The sequence below is a fragment of the Cupressus sempervirens genome, chromosome 5, assembly GCF_028749045.1.
Source record: "Cupressus sempervirens isolate cs-2001-9-10 chromosome 5, ASM2874904v1, whole genome shotgun sequence".
NCBI lineage: Eukaryota > Viridiplantae > Streptophyta > Pinopsida > Cupressales > Cupressaceae > Cupressus > Cupressus sempervirens.
The window spans coordinates 1,032,102,512-1,032,128,656 of NC_143122.1; positions in this window are offsets into that span (position 1 = coordinate 1,032,102,512).

The following is a 26,145-nucleotide window of genomic DNA, read 5'->3' on the forward strand; positions in this document are numbered from 1 at the left end:
TTTTCTATCAAAAGAAGATGTTGTAGATAGAGTGTTGATGATAGAGGGAAAAACTAAAGGTAGAGGGAGTTTAGACTGATAAAGGGTGTTTTCATGGATTAGAATCAAAATGAAACCAAGGATATGTTTCTTACTTCATTCTTTCTTTGAAAATTTCATTGTATTATGACACGTTGTGCTGCCATCAATGCCAAAGAGGGAGATTGTTAAAAAAAATTGATTAATTGCATATTGTCTTTGATATTACAAAAAATGTCATATCATTTCCAATCAGTGTTTTTCAAGCTCACTTGGGTGATGAATATATTTTCTTGTGTCTATTGAGCATTCTAGAGTTTTCCTAGTTCAGAAGATAGTGTCTACCAAGTTCACTTGGTTGTCAAAGGGAAGTTTGTGGAAGTTGAGTTTTAACCGAGCTCACTCAATTAATGAAGAAAATGTTGGATGGAACCAATGTTAACTGATGTCACTTTTTTACCAAAGGAACTTTGATAATATGTAGCGTTAACCGAGTTCACTTGGTTAACATAGGAAAATTATTTCTAAATTAGTATCTACTAAACATGGTTAGCTAATGAATGATTTTCTTGTTTTGGTATATTAAGTTCAATTGATTTAGTTGTTGTTTCTAGCCAAATGAGAAGATGAATATTAAGTATTCTAAGTTATATTCAAGCCAACTTGATGATTCTTAGAGGAAGCAAATTAGAAGGATAACCAAAATATCCTTGTTGAGATACAAAGATACATTCAATTAGGAAGGATCACGTATACAAGCCAAAATTTAGATCTCTAATCAACAATTTAGTTGAACTAAAAATAAGGTCATCTCATTGTTACTCTCAAACCATTGTAGTAGTGATCTAAATTTCTTAATCAAGTTAGCTTAATAGCTATTTGTAAATCCTCTAACAAGGTGACATTTCTATTTGAAGTCTCTAAATAACTCTAACAATGCCACTCCTAATAGGGTGATTAAATCCTCTAATAGGGTCACTCTTAACAGTGTGTTTTATAACCTTTAATAGGGTTGACTCCTAATAGGGCTCATTTTATAAGAGTGAAAATTAGTAACTAGTTGCAATTGGTGGTTTTTGCCAAATTGGGTTTCCACATTAAATCTTGGTGTCACTTGTGTTCATGCTATTTATTTTATGTGTATGCAACTAAGTTAATCTTAAGGCTAATCACAGAAAACATTTGATAATTTTGGTTTTTCTGTGTTATTGTTGTTATTCAATTATTATCAAGTTACGATATTTTCTATAGTAAATCAAGTGCATGTGTGTTTACTGAGTTAGAACATAATACAATTTAATTAGAGTATTGATTTGTATTGATGTCTAAGGGATCTAGGATTTATTTTTTTAGTACCTAATTTACCCCTCCCCTCTTAGTTACTCCTCTTATGTTTCCAACACCTCCAACACTGTGTAAGAGCTTTCAAGATTACAAGCTTTCAAAAATGCTTCCTTAAACTCATTAACATGTTCTTTAACTACTTCTTTTTGATTGTTATCACTTGCATTCTCATTCCTTTTGTTATCTCTATTGTTATTTCTTCTTGATTAGGATTCCGATTAAGGTTCCTTCTATCCATTCTACAAAATTTTTATATGTGTTTAAATTTAATGCATAACTAACATACATGTGCATTCCTTGTTTGATTGGTTCCATTCTGATTTTAAGGTGTTTTGCAATTCCTTACACTATGTCTAGGATTATTACATTTGTAACAAATAAACTACTTCTTTTCACCATTAGGTTTTTCTCCATCATTAGATCTACTCTGAGATCTACCTCTTCCATTACCTACATGGTTAGTATTCCTTGTTGGAGTTGATGAGATCCAACTCCGAAGATGCCCAAGATCACTTGCATGCAAATAACTTGTCAAAGGGAAGCCAAGGAAGGAAGAGCATGGAGCAAGGGAAAAAACCTAAATGGATATGAGAGAGAAAATATGCAAACATAAGAAAATATGTATTTACAATATGCTAAATGTGATATTTTGATTATGAAATACAATGAGGGAACTCAAATATAAAGAGCTTGATGAATCTCCTAGAACAAGCTAGATGATGCTAGGAGATAAGTGTGACAACTAAGCATACATCCACATGAGGTGTAAAGTCTTCTAACAATGTGAGAGGATAAGTATGACTTAGGAGAGAACAAACTTCCATATTGTCAACAAATTATAACAAACTCCTAAGCTACAACTAATAAATAAATGTATTTATCTAAGTAAGCTTAATTAATAGAATAAATAATTAGTAAATTAATTATTTACTCTAACACTCCCCCTTAAGTGCAACTTAGGGAAATGGCTTAAGCTCACAAAGCTAAGAAATGCAGAAATGGAGAATGCATAATGGGTCTCAGCAATGAGGCCATGTTAGGTACCCATGTACAATGCAAAAAAATGCAACCTCTGAAATAGGGAAAGAGAGAAAACCACGTGGGAAAAACCCTCCCCCAAAAAGAGGTAACCTAGTGAAGGACTAAAGAAGCCTCCAACTAGGGAAATGTCCCCTAAAATAGGAACAAGCCGTGATCATGAAGAGAATCACTGAAGCATGAAGAAGCCACAAATCTACCAAATTGCTAATCTAAAGTACAACCAAGAAATAAGATGTCACGAATTGAGCGTGTCTATATGGTAGATGATCGATCTCACCAAAATGCATAGGTAGCTAGCCACTGCAATTGCCTTGTATATAGGATCAACCACTAAATACATAGCTCACACTAATGAACCATCAAACTATGGAAGCATTAGAACAAAAAAACAACTCCCGCTTAATAAAGATGGGGTGAGATGACAAGCAACTGAAAAGGTTAGCCAAAGTCTCCTATAGATGAACCAAGAACGACGAGAGAGGGAGAGGTAGAAATACCTATAAAGACATGATCAAACTGACTCTACATGGGGCTAATGTCATAGAAGGGACACTCACTTGAAAAAGGGAGAAGGCCTAAAATAGCAAACAACTATCCCCCATGGTGCTTTATGAAAATAGTGCAAGTACAACTATCTCAAAATAATGTTCATGACCCCCAAAATGTAAGAGGCACTTTATCTTAGTGTGATACATAAAAATGTTTCAAAATGATAGCTACAATGATCAAAACTAGAAACAAGCTAATACAAAACACAATACAACCCAAAACAAAAGATTCCATACCAAGAATACGATGCTTGGACCTGTAACACCCAAGATATCCACCATTGACCAAAAATGCCAAAATAATGATAGAAAGATCATGGGGCAAAATTTGAAGGAAAAAGATAGCAATTCTGAAAAGTAGACAAAATCAGCTTTCTAGAAATATAACGTTTTCAAAAAACTGACATGAGATGCAAAAGATAAGCTTGTCAGAGTCAAAAATAGGACTTTGGACTTCAACTAAAAAAATAGGAAATAAAAATACATCAAAATCTAAAAATACCTGCACCAATGTCTTTGTCTCAAAACTAGATTTTCAACGCTTCTTTCAGATTAGAAAAATACCTCCGTATGCTCAACTTATGGCCAAAAAATGCAAGTAGGTCCAAAATTGACCTTGGAGAGGTGTAAGGGCTAAGATGCAATGACATCATTCCGAAGTCATCATTTCACTATCTTAAAATTGATGGCCTATAGCCCGTCAATGCAAAAAAAGATGCCATATGGCAGCTGATTGTGACTCCATGCGAGCACTAAATAGGTAGGCAGAGCTGTGTTATTGGAGCGACAGAATAGGGGATGAGCATAGAGGCTAAGTAGAGAACACAGGAGGCACCACTGGGAGGAGTGGTGGGCGAGCCTCGGCTAGGGCTGAGCACTGAGTGAGCAGCATGTCTAGTCTTTGGTGGGGTGCAAGCAGAGCATGAGTGGCCCCACGGTGGCAGCTGGGGAGTGCCACGGTGCACAAATATATTTTTAAATTTTTTTTTTGCCAAAAATCATCCGTACGACTCTATGGTAGGCCCTTTGAGTAAATTTTTTTTGCCTCCTGGAGCTCTGTCTCCAAAATTGAAAAGTTTTATATGAATCCTAACAGTAAATGGCCTTTCGGATCTAATGACAATGTTTGTTTGGGCCCAATGTGCTCTAAAAATTTGCTGTTCCCTCAATTTAAAGAAAAATGCACAAACAAACTAGGGTTTGTGACTCCAAATCATGACTTCAAAAGTTTTTCAAATAAACAGTAGTAGGGAGGCTCTGATACCATGTTGGAGTTGATGAAACCCAACTCCAAAGATGCCCAAGATCACCTATATGTGAATAACCTGTCAAAGGGAAGCCAAGAAAGGAAGAGCATGGAGCAAGGGAAAAACCCTAAATGAACATGAGAGAGAAAATATGCAAACACAAGAAAATATGATTTACAATATGCTAAATGTGATATTGTGATTATGAAATACAATGAGGAAGCTTGAATATAAAGAGCTTGAGGAATCTCCAAGAACAAGCTAGAAGATGCTAGGAGATAAGTGTGACAACTAAGCATACATCCACATGAGGTGGAAAGTCCTCGAACAATGTGAGAGGATAAGTATGACTTAGGAGAGAACAAACTCTCATATTGTCAACAACTTATAACAAAATCCTAGGCTAGAACTAATAAATAAATGCATTTACGTAAGTAAGCTTAATTAATAGAATAAATAATTAGTAAATTAATTATTTACTCTAACATTTCTAAACATTCTACTATTCTCATTATTACGATCAAATTTATGTTTCTTATAATGTCGTATGTCCCTAACCATGACAATTATAATAATAGAAATTAGTAATATTTTTTAAAGACTCACTTGTGAAATCTCTCTTCATATGTCCAAATTCATTATAAATGACACATTTACCTCTGAATTCATGTCTTACTTCCTTGGGTGGATTAACTTGATCTATTTTCTTAGGTTCATAAGGTTAATTTGTCAAATCAATTATCTCAATTTCTTTTGATACTTCAATAGATGTGCTTGATTCTCCCTTACATATATTAGATTCTTGAGGGGATTCAGTAAATGTATTTGGTTCTCTTCTGATTTCAACTTTATTTGTTGATTTCTCTCCAATTAGATATCTTAGTCTTATCTTTTCATAAGAAGGTCTTTGATGAAATATCTATTGATCTATCTTCTCACTACTGGAATAAAGTTTCTCTAACTATTGTTTAGCTTGTGTCAATTATCCTTTCACAATAATGTTGTACTTTTCTAACTCAGCATATTCAATCTTGATTGTATCTAATTTAGATGTAACTTGACTTAACTAGGATCTAAGATCTCCATTCTCAATTTTTAGTCCTAGTTCACTAATGCAACCATTTTTCTTAAGACTCAACTTAAGATCAACTATCTTTATTTCATGTTTTAGAATTTCATTTTTCTTTTAAATATCTCTTACTACATCATTGTCACTAGTCTACACAATTGGTTCCTTTCCATATTTGAGATCATTAGTCTCATCTTTCAGTTTTCCAATGTACACTTTTGCATCTTTGTGTTTATCTTTCAAGTTGTCTCTTTCTTTTGTAAGAAGGTTAACCTAATCAAGATCTTCTTCAATATTCTACTTCAACTATTCCATATTCTCTAGGATCTTACTTAAGTTGTTAAGCCTCTTCAAAGTGACTAAGCTCTAATACCATTTGTTAGAAATGGATAATATCGAGGGTAGGGGGGCAGGGGTGAATTAGTATTCTACAAGCTTTTTCCTACAACTAAGTATTGTTACTTTCTTTATAGCTTGCATATGAAAGTTAACCAACAATGTAGAACAATAAATATAACCATACACATAGATAACTCATAAAACATTTATTTGCTAACTAGGGAAACCTTGGTTAAGAGAAAACCCCAGTGGTGATGATACCCACAAGATGATTCACTAAACAATAGGGTCCTATTAAGGATATTGACCCTATTAGGAGTCTATGAAGTAAAAATAATGTCTCAAGTTCCTATTAGGAGACTATTACTTGTTAGAAGCCTCAACCCTATTAGGAGTTGGTAGAACAAATACAATGTATGAAAGAAGAGCCCATTTCTTTAACATGCAATTATACAATTTAGTTCTTCACAAGATAGGTATACATAGAATACCTACTTTACTATTGTAACTCACACTTTCTCCAATCAAAAATTAGATCGCACATCACATAAGGCTTGAAAAATAGTTTACATCACAACTACAACTTCGCACAAGTTTACAATAACTACACAATATAAGATTTCTACTTATACCTTGCACAATTACACAACTCTTCTCAGTCAGACTTCATGTGTTCACATGCTTGACATAATGTAAAATAACTTATGTATATTATCCACATAGTTCTCTTATGATAACTTAGTAATTATTTTGTAACCAAAATAATTCTTTAGGCCATACAAATTTATTTACTGATATGCTCTATTATGCTTAGTTAAATACTCACACTAGTATTTTGATCATAACTTGTGTCATATTGTTCATACACATCTACACACTTAACCTCATCATCATGATAGTGTCATGAAGGTTTCCTTAGCTATGCATAAGACAACTCTTAATGAGTCATATGTACTCTAAATATATATTCTTTGTATTGCTACAAACTGTCCAACACTTAGACAATTTTCTATCTCTAAATGCATAAATGAAATGCTGAATATATGTTGCCATAAATTACAACCATCAAGACATCTAACTAATCATGTTCCAAACATAAGAGGCTATCCAAGATCTTATACAATTATTGATTCCATACCTAGAGAGACCTTGACTATTATACCTATACAACAAGTTAAATCAATTCAAAAGGAGAAGCCACCTGGATTGAGTACAAAGGGAAAAACAACTACATAGATCACTACCTATTTATAGCACACCTCAATCTTAGATGATGGCACATACAAATGATACAACAGTGGAAATAGTGAGTTTAGATGAAGTCATCACATTACCCATGTATGACTTGAACAATATGACATTGGAATAGATGAAAGAATTGTAAACCTTTCTATGTTGTAAGACAAAGCGAGAAAAATTGAGGAGAGAACACAAAAAGAAGTAGGTATTGCATAATATAAAGGATATCCTTGTTGATGCATTTGAGATTTTTCATGTTAATATGCAATATCCAATTTTGGATCAATTAGTATATATAATTGATAATGTTTAGACTAAAGATATAGAGACCAAGGATAAATTGATGAGATTGTCTAAGAAGAAGTTTGAGAAAAAATTTTTGTAGAAAGTTTCAATAGAACTTGAAATTAGTCAGGTTGAACTTTATAAGCTTACCACTTAGTTGGAAGGAATTTCTAAAGTCATTCATTCTTTGGACATGAAAATTTGTGATGTTGAGTTGTTCACATTGGAGAATGAATGATATATTGATATGATTCAAGCATATATCCGTGTACAGATTCTTTGGGAAAGAACACAATTTTAAGCTCACCTTCATATAATAAGTTGATATTTGATAAAAAAAAATTAGCCAAGTTAATAGCTAGAGATAATAGCATAAGGAACAAATTGATTTCAATTAAATTCATGCTACTACCACATTTAGAGATAATTTAGAGGGAGTTATCTATAGCTCAAAATTTAATGAAGAAAGATACACATGTTTCAACTACATATTCATTAATTGATCTAGCTTCTTAGCTAGAGATTCATATTCAAGTCATGGAGTTAGTAAGAGATATATGGAATAAAGGACTTGCAAAAAGTTTGACAAGTCATCAATTTTTTTTTCATAAATACAAGCTAACCCCTAAAAACCCTAAGCTATAAGTGACAAAAACAAGGGGGAAATATTCATGACATACATTACAAAGGGTAAATATTTCGATAAAGGGGAATATGATAGAAATCAGAAACAACATTATCAAATAAGTCAAAAACATCAAAGTTTATAGACATGTATGTACTATATAATAGAAATTACATTTTGAAAACTGAGTTACAATTTTAGGGGCGGCATTATTTTTACATGGAAAGCCAAGTCATGATAAAGTATTTCTCCACTATTGTCATTGGGGGAGATTGTTGATCTTTAAGCCTACTTTTCCTCTTAGTGTGTAACACTTAGTCATTTCTAAGGTAGTGTTGGATGATCATCATTTTTATAGAGTCATCCAAAGAAGGTCAAGCTACAAAGGGCTTTTCTACATTTTATCATAAGATGAGCAAGTCATTTAATGTTGTTGAGCACCCCAGTAGAGACAGGTTAGCATATGTGCCAAGTAACATAGAAGAAACTAAGCATTTGGAAAGTCATTTAATGCCAAGTTGGTGAGCATATGCTAAGTGTATAGAAGCTAAGTGAAAACATGAATGTTAGTTATGAGTAAGAAAACATTCAAGTGTCCAGTAAACTAGTTTTGACATACGAGTTTATAATTGCACAAACATTTAAATGTAAATCAATTTAGCTAATTTCTTCACAACATTCAAATATTGTTGAGGCAATTAAGAAGGAGATCAGATGTTTTGTTAGAAGGCATTAATCACAAGAAAAAAATATTAATCAATCAAAAAATTAGAAGAGTAAAATGGCAAAAGGATGAAATGTGGATCATTGATCCTAATTTAAAACTTTCTTTGATTATCTAGTTAAGCAGGGTTCCTACCCTAGGAGAATTATGGTGTATGAACGATAAAGTGTAAAGCATAAAGCATAAAGGAGTGAACAAGCTAAATATAGAGAAAAGGAAGACTAAGTCTAAAAGGAGATCAAACAAAGAATTATAAATATAAAGGATAGAACAAAGATATCAGATAAGGACATTGGATTTAGATTTTGAAGAAAGGAGATTTGTAATAAGGTTTCAAAGAAAATTGAAGCATCAAGTAATGAATCATTTTTAATAGATTGAGTAAGGGAAAATCTCTTGATAGAGTTGTTCTAACATACCTATTTAAACCTCCTAATAAAGTCCTTACTTTATTGTAAGTGTAAAATCTTTTAACATGGTAAGACCTAACAATCTTAAAAGATTTTAATATAGTAGAACCCTTACATGGTAGATCATCAAATATGATATAATTATAGCCCTAGCAGTTGAAATTTGTAGTTGTAGCAGTAAAGATTCATGAGTTTCATCCCCATCCAAATTTTACCTTCAACTGAAGTATTTCTAGGTTACGAAAAATCATTGTGTTATGCGTTGATATTTTTCATGGATGTTATGCTTAGATAGATATCAATTTAGAATTATAATATTATGTTTATATGATATGAGATCTAAGATATGAGATGGATTAGGTGTGAATAGAGTTAAATTGTTTTTTCAGTGAAAAGTTTAATAGATCTGGACTCATCCCCCAACCCTTCTCGATATTTTTTTCCCATTAAGACTTCTAACAATGATATGAACTTGGTATAGCCTAATCCAATAGTGTCATGAGGTATTATTTCTTCTTATAATTATTCATCAATTTATATCATGGCCTCTCTAGATTTGGTCATTCTTTCAATGATTTCCTTCTATTAGTATACAAATTTGTCTTCTCAAAAAAAAGTTCAAAAATGACCTTCAAATGACCAAAATAAAAAGTTAAAATGAACTATGAATTGAATCACTCACAATTATATGTTTAGGTTCTCTCTAAGTTCTAATATGAATGCTCAACTCTCTTCTTCAGATTTACAATGAATGGAAGAACTAGGTATGTCTTTAACCAAAAGACATGAAGGCGTATTAGCATTCACCTATCAACATGGAATGAGTGTGATTATTAGGTTTACAACTAGATAGCAAAGAAAAGACCAACACATGTCCATTGCACCACTTATTGAGCCTTTCACATTACAAACAAAATAGAAAGAATCAACATCTTATTTTGAAAAAGGCAATAACATAAAGTGCATTCAAATATTTAGACCTTAGAATCTAGCTTACAAATATTCCTTTTCATTTCCAAATATATAATGAAATAACCATAAGATTATTTTTTCATTGTCATTACACCTAGATTGCCAAAACTAAAAAAAAATCCCTCCATATTCTCCTTATATGATAACATTCAAAGATTTTTTTCCCTTTCCCTAGCCGCATGTCTTATAGAGAAAGAAGAACCTTTATTGTATATCATGTTTTGTAATAAATAATGTTCCTAGTTGTATTTTAGTTCTTGTAACTGTTTCATGGAAATCTTTTTAATTAATTCCCCTTTTCTATTTATTGAGTTCCCTGACTAGATAAATTGTAACACCTTGCCAGGGAACCCAAAATAAATTAACCTAATATTTTATTAAGTTTTTTGGACATTTTTTTAAAGATAATAACTTAACAACAAAAAATATAATATAGTGGAAGCAATAACATACACAAACACATACCATAAAATAGATTATAATTCTTAAGGGTCCCATGATGTTGAATCACATTTAAGTTTAATTAATACTAAAACCAATATATAACAAATCCACATTAAAGAATAAATACAAGTATAAATCCATTTAAATAATATACAATTATCTTGAATGCCACTTGGAAATACTCAAAATGCACAATCATCCACTATATAGGTCACAGGGTATGAAAGGCTGAAAGAATATACATCATAAAAGATATTACATCATCTCTTAAGATCCATGAAATAAAAAGCAATACAATAGGTATAATTATTTATCATAGTACACAAGAATAAAATGAAAGGAAATACAGAATAGGGAACTCCACCCATGTCATCAAACTATTAGCTCTCAATTGTAAAAGTAAAAAGAACTACCACTTGACCTCATGGTAACCTAAATGGCCCACTCCTACTATGCTGAGGAGATAGTCTCAAGTCCCAAATAGGATTACAAACTCAAAAGTCAAATCCAACATCTAGGTCAAGGAAAAATTGGAAGTAATCTATTTATAAGGTACCAAGACATAAAAGACATCTAAACCCTGAGACAACAATGAAACATAGGAAATCTACTATGTAAGTGGGAAAGTATCATCACATAAATCAACTATAAGGTTACCTTGGTAGCCTCATTGGACTCTAACCCCCTAGTGACTCTATGTGATAGTAGTATCCTTTTGTGTTGATAAGGTATACTAACAAAGAAAGGTCACAATCAAGCATCCTTTCTACCCCCATCCTAGCCTGTACTGGCACTTGAGGTATTCACAAGGAAAAAAAATGACTCTTATTAATTCATTTTACTCTCATTTAATAAATGTTATCACTTATTGAAAAAAATATAATGGGTTACCTAGGTAGCCTCCTTAGGGCTCTGGCCTCCATTGCAAACCACTTCGTAAAATGACATACAAATAACCTACCCTAAACTTAATAAAAGTAGAATGTCTCATATGACCATAAACCACACATTAGTTCTTAAAAAATCACAGATTTCACCAATACAATCATCCTAACATGATTGATCCAAAATCAAGTACACATATAAAATACCATGACATCACCAAAAATAATAACTCCTAGCCTCTGGTAGACATCTTGAAACTAGTCAACACTCTACGTCAACCCCAAACCCAAGTGTAGTTTCATAGTTTCTGTTTGGTTTTGAAAACATACATTTGATTTAATAGTATGGTTCAAGTTTATGTTTCTTTTATAAGTTTTCAATTTAATACACTTTGCAAATTTCCCTTTACAACTCAACCCATTTTCACTTTTAAATTCGAATGCACAACTACCACTAACTTCTATAAAACAATAATGTCTCCATTAAATATTATAAAAAAATTTAAATAATAATCATTACTTTAAAAAAATAATAAAAGTTTATTTAAAATTATTAAATAACATCTAATATTAAATTAATTAATTAATAATAATTAAATTAATAATAATTAAATTAATAATAATAATTTAAAACTTTAATTAAAATAATTATTAATTTATTAAAAATTATTTATTTAAAAATGCTATTAAAAAAATAGTAATCATGCGATTTTAAAGGCCCACTGGCCTACCTTTGAAAGGACACCACAACAGATCCTGTTGCAATCACAACAAGACTATTGTGTTAGTCCCTGTATGTCATTGGGAGGATAAGGAGAGGAGGTGGGGATGTGGGGTGTGGTGGCTTCCCTCCCACTCATGCATTTAATCAATTTTTAAATTTTTTTTGTTTAAATAAAAAATAGATAACTTCTACCCCGCATAATATGCAGTTTCACATTTTTTTGATAAAATTATATATGTGATAAAAATTATCACAATTAAATATTTACTATGGTAATTTTTATTAACATATTTTAAAAAAAAATTCTATAAAATTATGAATTAGATCTGATAGGGAAAACCTTAATAACCAATCAAATTTTGCATTTTAAAAATCAATTACTTTTCCAAACTCTACTCGATTAAACTACCATTCTATTAAACTAATAGAATGAGGGTTTCTAAATTCTCAATTCTTATATATAGATAATCTTAGAATGAAGAACAATTGAAATTTACAACAAGGGTTTCAATTTAATTAATTCGTTCATAGACATAGTCAAGAACAAAGAACAGTAAATTTCAGCATAAGGGTTTCAAACAAATTTAAAACTCTAAAAATAAATTTATCCAGGCACAAAGAATACATGAATTTAAAGAATGGAAAACTACTGTGCAAATAATCCACAAGATTCTACCCAAATTTGATGCTAATACAACAATGCAAAAAGCACACAAGTATTCCCCTTTCTTCTGAAACCCTTCTTCTCAAAAATTGCTCCTTCGAATCTTGGTTATCGAGAAATGAACTTTAAATATCTAATAAAGAGTTTCCCTAATTTAGGGTTTTGATTGTGCAATCATGTGAAAACCCTTTATCTTTTATTATTTTATTATATTTTAATTTTTATGTGCAACCTTTTTGTAATTTAATTAAAATGTCTTTATTAAATTAATTTATTTCTTCTCTTTAATTAACTTTCGAGATGTTTTAATAAAATATTTATTAATTTAGCTAATAATAATATTTTAGAGTTTATTTTAAAAATTAAAATCCTAAATATTTTATTATTAAATTAAATAAATATGATTATGCCAAAATTATAATTTTAATTACATCTTAAAATTTAATCCTTTTTATTTAATTAACTTCTCAATTAATTAAATATAATTAAATATTGAATTTTGTTAATAAAATTTCGATGAAATTAAATCATTAAATACCCTTTTAATTTGATTTATTTATAACAAAAAGTCATCAGAGATCCACAGAATTAAATATGAAAACCCATAATAAAGTATAGAAAACTATATCAAATTCAAGGGTTATAATCACAAATTTATGTTACTTGAAAAATTTCAGAAGGTAAATAGTCTAGATACTTTCCCTACTTTCTATGAAAAATTGTTTAAAGTTAGGATTTGGACTCAAGAATTTATCTCCCCTCTTTTACCATTGAGATACTATGATAGGGTACGCTCATCCTGACAATCTAGGGAAGTTGATACTTGGTACCTACAATCTGCATAAAATCCATGCATGTATATACATATATAATCTATACTAAATAGGCAATGGTGGGAAGTGGTACATCACATAGATCCTAACTAGCAAATGACTATGACTCCCTCCCTCAACCATATCAGAAACATCATACATAAAGTGAAACATACAAGTACACCATACACATGTAAGTATGGGGTAAGTATCCATAGAAAATGCATATAAATAATCCATTTAACTATCATCATGAGATAACTAAAAACACTGTATACTAGCATCATCATTGGAAGAATAATCATGCATACATGAAATAACTAGTATCACACTAAACTTATCATATAATCAATTCAGTATGAAATAATATCCAACAATCAGGAAATCAAATGTCGCTAATCATCAAGCATAATCAGAAAGCTAGCCTAAAATAGTTTGACAATACAATCTAAAAAGTAAATTAGGGGTAGGTATTACATAAATAGCATAAGACTTAAAGATGAAGATCTCTCCTAAACCAATAGTCCATGCATATATTTTGGACATGTGCCGATTTGGGAAATAATCATTTATGTATACCTTTCTCCTAAAGGCTACTCGTTGACTCATATAATCTTGTGCTTTGAAAGTATCCATTTAATTTTGCTTTAATTTCTTCGAGACTTCAATAAACCATGCTATTTGGTGCACAATTTATTTCTTCAATGCTATTACTATGCTCTCTCTATCATTATTCATTGTGTTGATGTCATATTTAATAGACGACCCTCTTTCTTTCCCTAAATATAATTGTGAATCATATTAATTAGTTTTAGTTAGTCTTAATGTGATCCTTGTAGACTACTCAAATCCATATTAACTCTAAATTCTTCTCTTTGAAGTTGAGAACTACCATGATGTTCCCAAGCCTCATCATAGGTCATTTTCTTGAGTTCTCATGGGAGTAAGGAGACTTTACTATATATTTTAGTGCCATGGTGAGCTAATAATATTAACATCTTAGCCATTGGCAACCTCCTTAATAGGTGTGGTCCTTCCTTCATAGTAGTTAAGATTAGTTGCCCTATTATGATGGTGATCAAGAATCATATTTTAAGAAGTTATGCCTTGATGATATCAATGACACATGGGATTTACAAACTATGACTAACTATTGGGATTTTAACAAATATTTTGGGACCATGTTTCGTGTTCTTTTGACTAGATGTTCTTTGATATGCATTAAAATTTCATTGGATTGGATATGTTCCTTTGGCTTAAAAATCTTGTAGAAGTGAGACATAATTTAAATGGATAATTATTAGTAAGGGTGTTGACTATGATGATGGAGTTTGTAGACCCCCTTTCATTTCATTATGTTCTTCATCACTTCCACTCTCAAAACCATTTCGGAGATTCAATCACATCTACCCAAACTTCTATCTGGATCACCATCATAGTTGTATTCTTGACTATGAGTCCTTGGGAGAGTTACCCTTATCAAGTCATGCAATGTTACCCTTTTTCGTTTGACTCAATGAATTATAATGCTTTTGAATATTGAATGGCATAATTTTTATAATAGTCATTTTTTAGGATCAAGATCAATTCCTAGCCATGTGAGAAAACTTGCTAACCTTATAAGGTTTTTAATCTACTTCATGATCGATGTTACTTATGTGTATCAGGCTGAGGCATCTCTGGTTTCTACATTGACATTTTGTCAAGAAGTTCAAAAGAAATACTCTATCATTGTACATGAAATTAAAGACTCAACTCCCTATGGTCACACTTTGAGAATGAGCATCAACTCATATTATGCTTTATAATTATTTTTTATTCAACATTGAAGATCACTCCAACCATTATCTATCATTGTCAATCATCACCATTTTCACTAAAGGAGTGTGTGCTACTTCACATTCACATAGTTGCTAATTAAACTCGAGACTTAAGGAGTTAGTCACCTCTTGCATTAATAATACAAAGAATTCATATAGAGGTCCTGAATGTACATACTTTGTGAAAGGTAGATTATGCTTGATATCCTCTATATTTTTCATAAAAATCTCACTTTCAACTCTATAAGATCCATTTGTTCTCTACCTCTCTTACCAATATATAACATTATAATTTTGATGGGTTATCCCATCTTGATGTTTCTCTTGGACCTTTTTTGTGAAACATGATTCTTGGATTCCTTCAATGGAATATGTGACAAATACTAATCTTTCTTTAGCAGTGGCCAATGATCTTCAAAGGTTTTGAAGCCAAATTTCTATAGTTTTCATTAAAAAAATCCTTAGAGATCTTGAGTCCATGTTATGTATCATGCAAGAAAAGATTACTTTGCACTATGATGAGAAAAGGAATAGGATCCTAGTGTTGGTTGCATCATAGTTTTGAATGGTGAAATACCTATCGACACTTGACCTTTCATAGATAACTTATGCAGACTAGATCATGCACATGAAACTATTAGGATTTTCCTTTTTTCATGTATTGATTCAATTTTGAAGAATATTCCCTTACCTTTAGGACATCAAGGATCAATGTATCATTTGGGAAGCTTCAATGCTAGAGGCATTTTCATTGGCCCAATCATGACTACATCCACAAATCTTAATGAAAATATCTCTAAACTAAACCTCTTGTGATTTAAATTCTTTAGTTTGATCTTATCTATTATATCCCATTGTTCGATTCTAACTCATGACCCCTTTTGAATTTATGCTCTTCACAACCAATACTAATGATTACTAGTAAAATAATATTCCTAAAATGGGATGGGGTTAGTTTTGATAACATGAAGATATGAACTATACACTATGTTGGTGTTTGAAAATGTTGGAGGGTTTTCAATTATCCCAATAGGAATATGACATATCTAGGGGCAACTAACTCCCATTTTTAACATGCCATTTTAGACATTGGGTCAACTATAAGGCTAAACCCTTCTTCTACTTCAGGCTTTGCAAGACCTAGGCAGGTGGACCTCAGATTCAATTGATACAATACCAGTGCAAAAACATATCCCTGAATCTATTAAGCAAATGAAAACACCTAAATCTCCAAAAGACTTATGTAGTAACATAGAAATGCAGTAGAAAAATACAACTCTATGGAATGCACAAGTTGAGTGAGGGTTAAACTGTTCTAGCTTTTCAACGTAAAATGTAAAGATGAATTGAATTTGATTTATTTTATGTGGGTGGGGAAAGTGGATGAAAACCATGTATAGACAACAACTCAATGAACCTGTAGTTGATCAGTGCCTGATCCATTGGGAAAATTCATAAATCTCTCTTATGCATTTTGAATATTTGATACTTATTCATATATTCAGATATCTTATCTATCCATTCACCTTGTAAATAGACATCAATGTTCAACTAAATCTCATTCTTACCTAATATCCCCCTTAATAAACCTGCAACCCTATTGAATATTTGAAGCATTTACATAATTTCTTGAATTACAAGCAATAATGAAGCAACATAAAGCCTTAAGGGATTGCACTTATGATCTAGGCTCTTTGTTCAAAGACCATAAAACATCACAGATCAACTAAAAAAGGAGACAAGATTCAAACTAAAACTAAACACTTGCTATTCCTTGTATTGATTTCCTTCAAATAATACATGAAAATGCATAAAATTGACTCACAAAATATCTAATAAACCAGACTATTCAATGAAAAAATGCTATCAAACAAGAGAGAAAATGGCAGGAATGAGAAACTGATGGGATGGGAAGGGGGTATCATAGCCAAAGTAAAGCTTCATGGTTTGGAACCAGCCCATCCTAGATATTCCATGCAGGTTTCACCAATTCCAGAACCAATTTTGCTAAGTGTTTTCATTCTAGAGAACTTTCAAATATTCCAAACCCTTACAAAGAAAGAAAGATATATCAAGAAGTGAATTCTCGGATCTGCTATACAACTAACATCTATCCACTTAGAATTCCTTCCCAAGAAGATGAAAAAACCTCTTTCTACCCTCTCTCTTCAACTGCATATCAAATCCCACTATTTGGCCTCTACAAGGCAAAAATATCTCAAATATTTGATTCACCATCATAACTAATTTCTGATGCTAAAGTTGAACTCATGGTAAAAGTGAAAAATTAGTTGAATATGGCCTTCAGAATGCAATATAATCTTTTCCATCTTATTTTTACCACATTTAGGCTCCAAAAAGTCATCAAATGAGCCCTCTAACAAACTTTGATGATCAATGATGAAAAACATCCATTCTACTGCCAATGCCCCAGATTTTACAAATTGACCTATAGCACAAACTGGTGAATACTTGTGCAGAATCTAACCTCATATTCAAAAATTTCATCTCTTCCCAATTTTGGTGGTACATACAAGCACCCATTTTGGATTACAAAATTTCTATGTTATGGTCCTCTGAAGATTAGGTCTCTGTCTGCAGGTTTCAAAATAATTTTTACACAAAAATTTAATCTTTTCCAAAGTTTTGACTATATTATAATCTCCATTATTGTTTAAAACCTGACTGCACATGATTCTAGGGGAGATATTCAAAAATATCATTTTAATAAAAAATTTATTTTATTTTATTTTATTTCCCTTATCTCCAATTTTGGGTCAATTCTATTTGACTGAGTTGCCACATGTTGTCACATGATTGGCTCATTTCTACTTCATCATCAGTCAACAACACGTGTCATCTTCTCACTATGTCACCATGTTATCTTCCCTGCAACTTTCTTATGGTGATATAGTGAGAACCCTCAGATCTACCACATGGCATGATCCAACTCATCACAAGATTTGCTTGCCACATCATCTTGCCTCAAAATCCATGCAATGTGGCACCTTGTGATTGGGTTGAAACACTACATCATCTATGATCATCACTGACTCATTTTCTAATTGCCACTTGGTGCTACCCAATTCACTGTCAGACCTATAGGTAAGACCTACACTAATTTATTTACCCCTCATTGGATTTTGAAGTTTTTCAGCTAGTTGCTATGTCGCTAGCCAAAAAATCCTAGATTTTCCAGCTAGCAACATATTGACTAGCCAAATTTTGGATTTTTTGGTAGCTTCACACCTACTAGCATCATCCTCCTAAATGTGCATATTTGTTCAAAATTTATGACTTGTCACCTTCATAGCTCAGCATCGGGGCCTGCACATGAGTAGCTACCTTCCAAAAGAAATTTTCTTGTTGACATTAAGCAATATGAGTGGAAAAGTATATAAACATTAAAATTACTCCCACCTGCTCAATGTGGGATATTGACATTTTCATTGTTTTCCCTCTGTTTGCATGGCGTGTGACTTGTTTCTCTATTGTATATGAAGCTTCCTTTGCACTACCTCTTCTTGTAGATGGCTTCCTATATGGAATATGTTTGAGCTATGCTAATTGTGTGGCGGTTTGAATTGATGTGGTCTTCACTAACAAATTCTTCTTGCTACCATGTGTCTAGAAGCCGCCAGTTGCATTGCCTTCAAGAATTTTCTCCTACAGTTTCACATATCATAGACCATGGCAATGACTTCTTCCTCATCATAGACCATGGGCACAAAATCTTGTCCTTTTTTATTATAAGCTACCCCTTTTATGGCTATAGATTCTCCTTTTAAAAACTAGCACTTTTTGCGGGTTTGTTTGTGTGGGATGTTCATGCTTCCTCCCTTCAATACGTGAATGCTCCCTATTATAGCATGACTTTTCTATTAATAGCCTATGTGAGATGCCTTTTACTTGCCCCCTCTTTTCTTCAGTGCTCGCTAGCTACTTAGAACTCCCTATTTTCTACTGCCCTTGTCTCCATTCTAGCGTGAATGTTGCTCACTTGAAATGTAACTTTCTCTACGATAGACTGTCTTCCTCATTCATGCCCAAGGTTTCTTTGCTTTTTTCCTAGCATGACCTATTGCTGTGGATTCCTCTTGTGCCCTATTTTGATTTGAACATGGTTTTCTATAAGCTTCGTGTGGCTTCATCTTTCAATTCCATGCCTCAATCTCATTGTGCAAATTTATTCCTTAGTATGCATGTCAAGATGCGACCTAACTGTTACATACTTTACAATTCTCTAGAATCACTAAGTTATAAATGACATCATCAGCGTGGTTGGCATCATCCATTTTGCATCTCTTGCATAGTCCACAAAACAATGCAGTAGCCAAAAGAGGGTTAGGAATATATCCCAATCCAAGCATTGTAGAGCTCAACTTAAATATTTGTTCCATGCTTCCTAGCTCCATTTTCTTTTGTTTGTAAAGCTCATTAAATTTTGTATAGTAAGTTGAGAGATCTGGTCCAGGTTCACACAGTCTATTTTTTTAATTTAGCTATACCACTATCTCACTCCTCCATCCCATTTAACCTCTGGTGTAGACATTTGCATTCACTCTAGCTTCATTATTCTCATGCTTTGACAAACTCTACTTGATGGAATCAATTGGGCCCCAACGTGGGTCTAGCTAATTGTTTTTTCATTTTTGAACAACTAAACTAGCAAACTGATCAACTAAACATTTGATATAGATCTGAATTAGAAACCATCGCTAAACTACCAATTAAAACTCATTTTCACGTCTTTATATGAACTATCAATTTCATGCCAGGAGGTCCTTTGACTGGCCTTAAAAATTGATCCAAACACCTGATCGGGCCCTAAAAATTGGCACACTAATTCTTTTCTCTACACTCTTGCACCCTTTTGAATCTCATCTCATGGAGAATTTAGGGTCAAAAAGATATTCCCTGTCAAAGTTGACCTTTCAGAACTTCTTGGAAGAAAACATGTCAGAAAACACTAAATTGGGTTCAAAATCAGCTTCAAAAATTGGGTAAACTGATGCTTGGGAAAATGAAACTTGGGGCATTGGTTCTCTATCATGAGGAGATTATGGATCTACAATTTGTGCTGATGGAAAATAAAAGGATGCATTCAGTGAGTGGTCAAAGTGAGCTACTTGGATTTTTTCACTAGAAAGAATGACAAGAAATCAATTTTTGCAAATGGAATTGACCTGGAAAAGTGTGCAAATGGATTTGTCATGACTTAAAAACTAACACAATTGGAGTATTTTTAGAGGAAAACAAAAGGGTACAATCCATTTGATCTTACCAATTATGGATCTCAAGTTATGATGTCCTAAACAGGGGTACCAAACAATCTACAAATGCTAACACCAGTTAATAGATAGAAATTGCATTTGGAATCGCATTTGAAAGCTGATCAAATGGATTCATCAAGAGCTAGAACTTGAAACATTAAAAGTCTTTGACATCTACAATACAACACAAAAAGGAAATTTAGTATTTTGGTCAATTGGTCAAAATTTATAACATGTCAAATAGGGCTTCCCAAAAATTTGCACAATTACACAAAAGCATGAAATAGTAACTAACCAACTTTGAGGGATTCAAAACCTAATGAAACTAACTTGAAATGACTTGAAATCTAAAACATAGGTTCTTGGATATGGGAAAAAGATATTACAAAAGTGGAAAATCACAAAACATTTCTAGGTGCAAGATATTCAGATGCAAACAAGGCCTCCTATTGCTACTTGACACTTGGAGTAAGAATGCAGAATTGGCATTTACTCAAAACAAGACTTCGCCAAATGACTCAAAATGTCAAATTTTCTTCATAGAACACTTAGAAAAGCTGAATGTAGGGTGTTAGGAACATTAAACACCTTAGGGGCCTCAAAGGTACACCCGGGTACAACCTCATCAAGATGCATTTATAAGCCTAATTTTCTTGAAATTGCTCAAAATTTTGGCTACAATTTTGAGCGCCAACACACTAAAAAGAGTGCACTTCCTTAAACCCTTCTATCCAAGGTTTTCCATGGATTGGAAAGCTTGAATGTTGACTTAGGGCTCCCTAGTCATGAAGTACAAAAGCATTAAGCATACAAATGGCTCTTAGCTGAGGCTTAGAGATGCAACCCTTGCTAGTAAACCATGAAATGGGAGATTCTTTGAGCAAGAGCAAGAATGCTAGTGTCAAAGAACTCTTGATGCATGAAATGAAAGAATGCAGCTATGCTAAAATGGGATGCACAATGCAACTAAGCTACATAAATGAAAGTATTAAATCCATCCTAATTAGACTATGTGATCTAAGCTACATACAAAAGAGCTACACTATATGCAAACTAAGCTAGGATGCCATGTAAACAAAATGCTACATATGAAAGGAATGAAGACAAGAAGATAATGTTCTCCACAAAAGCTCTCAAGCACTCAAATGAAAATCTTGCAACTTAACAATATTCAAGAGTGTAGATCCTTTGAGGGGAGAAACCCTCTTCCTTTTAAAGCTGTACAAATGGTAGAGATCAAGATTGAGAGGGTGGATGATCAACAGTTGAAATTGAAAATGGGAGGGATCCGTGTGCATACACAAGTCAGCCAATAGAAAATGAGTTGACTTATCATATAAGACAAAAATCTCATAAGCTTTTTCTTTTAATTTCAAAAATAGAAAAGAACTTTATGTGTGCACTTTAAGTGGGTTAGAAGAATGGGGTCTTTTTATTTAATTAAAAGGGGACATGTTCTTTTAATCAAATAATGAACTTAGGATAGCATAGTCAAACCATATGTTATAATCAAATTAATTGATTATTAGAAATTTGGTCTAGGTAAATGATAAATTAAATTAGCCAAAAATGTTGAGAAGGGGGCTAATAGTCTAGATGACCATTTTTAGGTGATTACATTTGCCACTCTTTGACTAATGTGTGATCCATCTGAGAACACATTATGTGAAAGAAAAGAAAAGCCAAGTAGGTAGCAATAGATATAGATATCTGATTCTGAAGAACGAAATGTAGAAAGAGATAACAAATCCTGAATGTACAACCTAATAATGGTAGTATTGAACACTAGGAAAAGAAAGATGGTGTCAAAATCCAAGAAGGATGCTAACACCTAGCAAAGTAAATAGATCAAGAGCAAGTGAAAAGGTTAATCACATGTTTCTAAGAAATAGACAATTGTGACAAGTGATGATAGAGTATGTCTGCTCCCTCAAGATCAAAATAAAAATGAGGTAAGGGGAAGGAAAAAATGAGCTAGATATGAATAAATCAAAATATAGAAATGTCCAAGATGATAGATGAATGATTAGAACCAAAGAGTGACTATTAAGAAGTGATAGAATGCCCCAATTTGACCAGAGTTGACTACAAAGGATAAAGCATAAAAACTAGGTGAAATCAAGTAGAAAAGTGATTGGAAGCATGAAAAGGTGAGTGGAAGGAGATATGAAGCATAGAAATGATGAAGACATAAAGAAATGAAGATGCCCCAATGATGATTTAGAGAGTAGACCTCAGAAAATTAGTTAACTGCTCAAAAGAAAGTAGAATTTTAAAATGCAATTTTTACCATCAAGATGAACTTGAATTTCCATTTCAATCCTAAAAATGGATCCAAGATGTCAAAATTAGCCAAGGGGTGCAATTTTTGCACAATTCCAAGAGCTTTGAAAATTAGGTCAAAATGAGGTTAGAAGCTATAAAAAGGGGCCCAAGTGTCATTTTCAAATTCATTTTGTCTTTTGTGAGTTGTTGAGAGCTTATGAGTGGTTGAGAGGCTACGATGGCTTTACCAAAAATTTCACTTCACCAACATGATTTTTAAGCACAACCAGTTGCACAACTGGCCAAAGCAATATAGGGTGCTAGTGAGTAACAATTTTTTGTCACATTTTCAAGTTTTTGTGGTATTTTCACACATTGTTTAAGGTTTTTTATAGAATATCATGCAATACTTAAAAGGTATCACACAAGTACTATGATAAATATTGTGCAATAGATTTTTACCCAAAATGTATCGTACACATGTTATGTAATCTATTGTATGGGACATACCCATATGTCACATAAACTAGTGCAAAATGTTGCATGATAGACTTATGTCGCATGGATTTAGAAAAAGTATTGCACAATACTCTATCTGTAAAATTATGTTGCTTGCTGTATGAAAAAGTATTGTACAGTTGTGTTTTAACATGTTTTCGTGGATTTTTTGCATTATGATTACATTTTTTATGTGTTATTGATGTGTACATGCTATGTGTTGACAAGAGGTATTCCCAGTGCTACTAATCAATGCCCCCAAAGTGGTGGGGTTGCATGTTGTGTAGTATCTGAGTGATGATGAGCATGCAACCATATCTATGATCAGTTTGTGATGGGTTATACAGATGCCCCATATACAAGTAAACCATGGATTGCTGATCGTGTTGGCTGAGTGGTGGCACATCAAGCATAATACCTTTCATTTGCCAACTAGTGAGGCCTATTGCATTCTTCAAGTTGCATGCCACGATGAGACAGTAAGTTGTTTGATTGATTGTTGCTGTCATGTTTTGCAAATATCGATGTGAGAGAGACTGATGTTAACCTTGGTGATGTCATAAGTGTACTATGATTAGAACTTGATAGAGGGTTGAGTCATGATGTAGTACTTATCTCATGATTTCACCATCTTAGACTAACATTTGGGTTGGGAGCGATTGATTATCAAGTACAAAGAAGATTTCCCTCTTCCTAGCTTACTATGTTCATTGGTGGCTTAGGATTTGGCTACAGATAGAGGCCAGAAGGACTTCCCACTAGGATGGGTTTGACTGGTATTTGACCTGATTGCACAACCATGTAGGATAGCATGGGGACCTACGATACTAGTAGAGATGTATCATGAGTTACATGAGATAGTGTATCTTGAGGGCCACTCATGGGAATGCAGTGCAGTGGTGGCATAGATCTAGGCTTGGAACCACATTGCAGTGATCTGATCACAAGTGTAGACATAAGAGTAGAGCTAGCCATATATCATTGGTTATAGAGGATTTATCCCCTAGACACATAGTAGGATGTGACCTATTATCGGCAATCTTTGATGAGCTAAAAAAGTTCACATGCTGGCCTTATCGAGAGTGCCACAGATGGTCTGATGCATGGAAGTTGGACTATATGAGATATAGTAGGCCACTGGTGGGGACAATGATAGATGTGGTGGAGTGATTTATGATCAGCCAGGTATGGCAACAGTTTGCAAAGCGGCAGGTGATATAAGTAGACACTACCACCTATGCTCGGATGTGGTCAGATGAGGCATGAGGATGGTTGCTTATTTTGGATTACCACACAGTAGTATGGGATATAATAGCTCTAGTTTCAACTCACTAGTATTAATGCCCATATGTGGAAAATGTAGAGGTAGATCATCCATACTTATATGAGAGGTAGAGGCACCCATTTCGATGATTCATAGAGCTTTATGTGCTACCCACAAGAGGGGGACACAAAGGTGGTGGAGGCAGAGGTGGAGGTAGAGGTAGGGGTGTGAGGTGGATGGTGGTTGGAGAGGGATCCTGATTAGGGAGGAGGAGGACATGGGCATAGACCGCAAGGGAGATGGAGGAGGAGGAGGAGAAGGAGGTGCCATTGAGGTGATGACAAGAAAGGAGGGTAGAGGTAGAGCCAGAGCAGTTAGCTAGGGGTGGTGATGATGAGTGGGATGCTAGGATTAACACGTTAGAGGCAAAGTTATAGGGAGCTTAGGTTACCATTGTAGTGCAAGATCAACAACTCATGGATGCGTGAGCACAAGGAGATGAGCTTCATAGGGAGTGGGATGCTATACGGAAAGAGGTGGATCATCATGGTGCCCATGCCACATACTATTATGCCACTTATAGGGGTATGGTGCCACTAGGGAAAAGACTACCTAATTACTTAGAGGAGGTGGGTAGATCAGAGGGTGTAGTACAACCACCAAATAGGAGACAAGCTGCAACACTAGGGCCACCACCTCCACCTATTACAAAGGATGGGAGTTAGTCACAGGCTAATACTAATTTTTTGACATTTTGATTGTATGTCATGTATTTTTGAGATAGATATCTAGATTTTAGAACTCATTTTTGTATATGTACTATGAAACATTGAGATATATATATGAGATACTAGATTCAATTGGCAATCTTGTGTACTTGTCTCAAATGAATGTTTCAGTATTGTGATTTCCATGTGATGTTTTAATTTTTGTTTCTTTCTTATGATGCATTTGGTTGGATGCTTATGCTCATGTGTCTCTCTTATGTATGATGTTTTTAGCTCTCATGTGTATGATATAGACTTTTATGTTTCTAAAAATATGTGACACTTGAATAGATTGAATGTGATGTTTAGATTAACCCCTTGTGATGATAGGATAGCAAGATAAATATGAAATGAAAGATAAAGAAGGTGGAAGACATGATAAAGAAAGTAAAGAAGGACATGAAAATAGTTATTTGATAGGTCTACAAAAAAGGATAAAAAGAAAACTCCCCCCATATGTAGGAATGCAACACTAGACTAGAAAAATGAACCTAAAAATGCAAGCTAATATGAAAAGTGGTTCACCAACAAGGGACACATAACATTTAGACTCTTATTTCATCATTGAGTGTTTATTAGGGATATCATGAGATCATATAACCATCACTAGTATAACTATGAGGATATGGATATGATCAATATCAGATAGGTATGTCGGAATCTAATGTAAGCATCAAAGAAATAGAAGTCAAGATGACTACACGATCAGATTCCCTAAGTTTGATATAGTAAGACTACACCTATATCAAGGCATAAGTGCCAAGATGACCCCTAAGTGTAGTCTTGCAAAAAATAGTCAAGGATGATATGCTTATAAGTCCAAGTGTCAAATAGGACAAGCATGAAATGCTTAAAACACTATAAACATA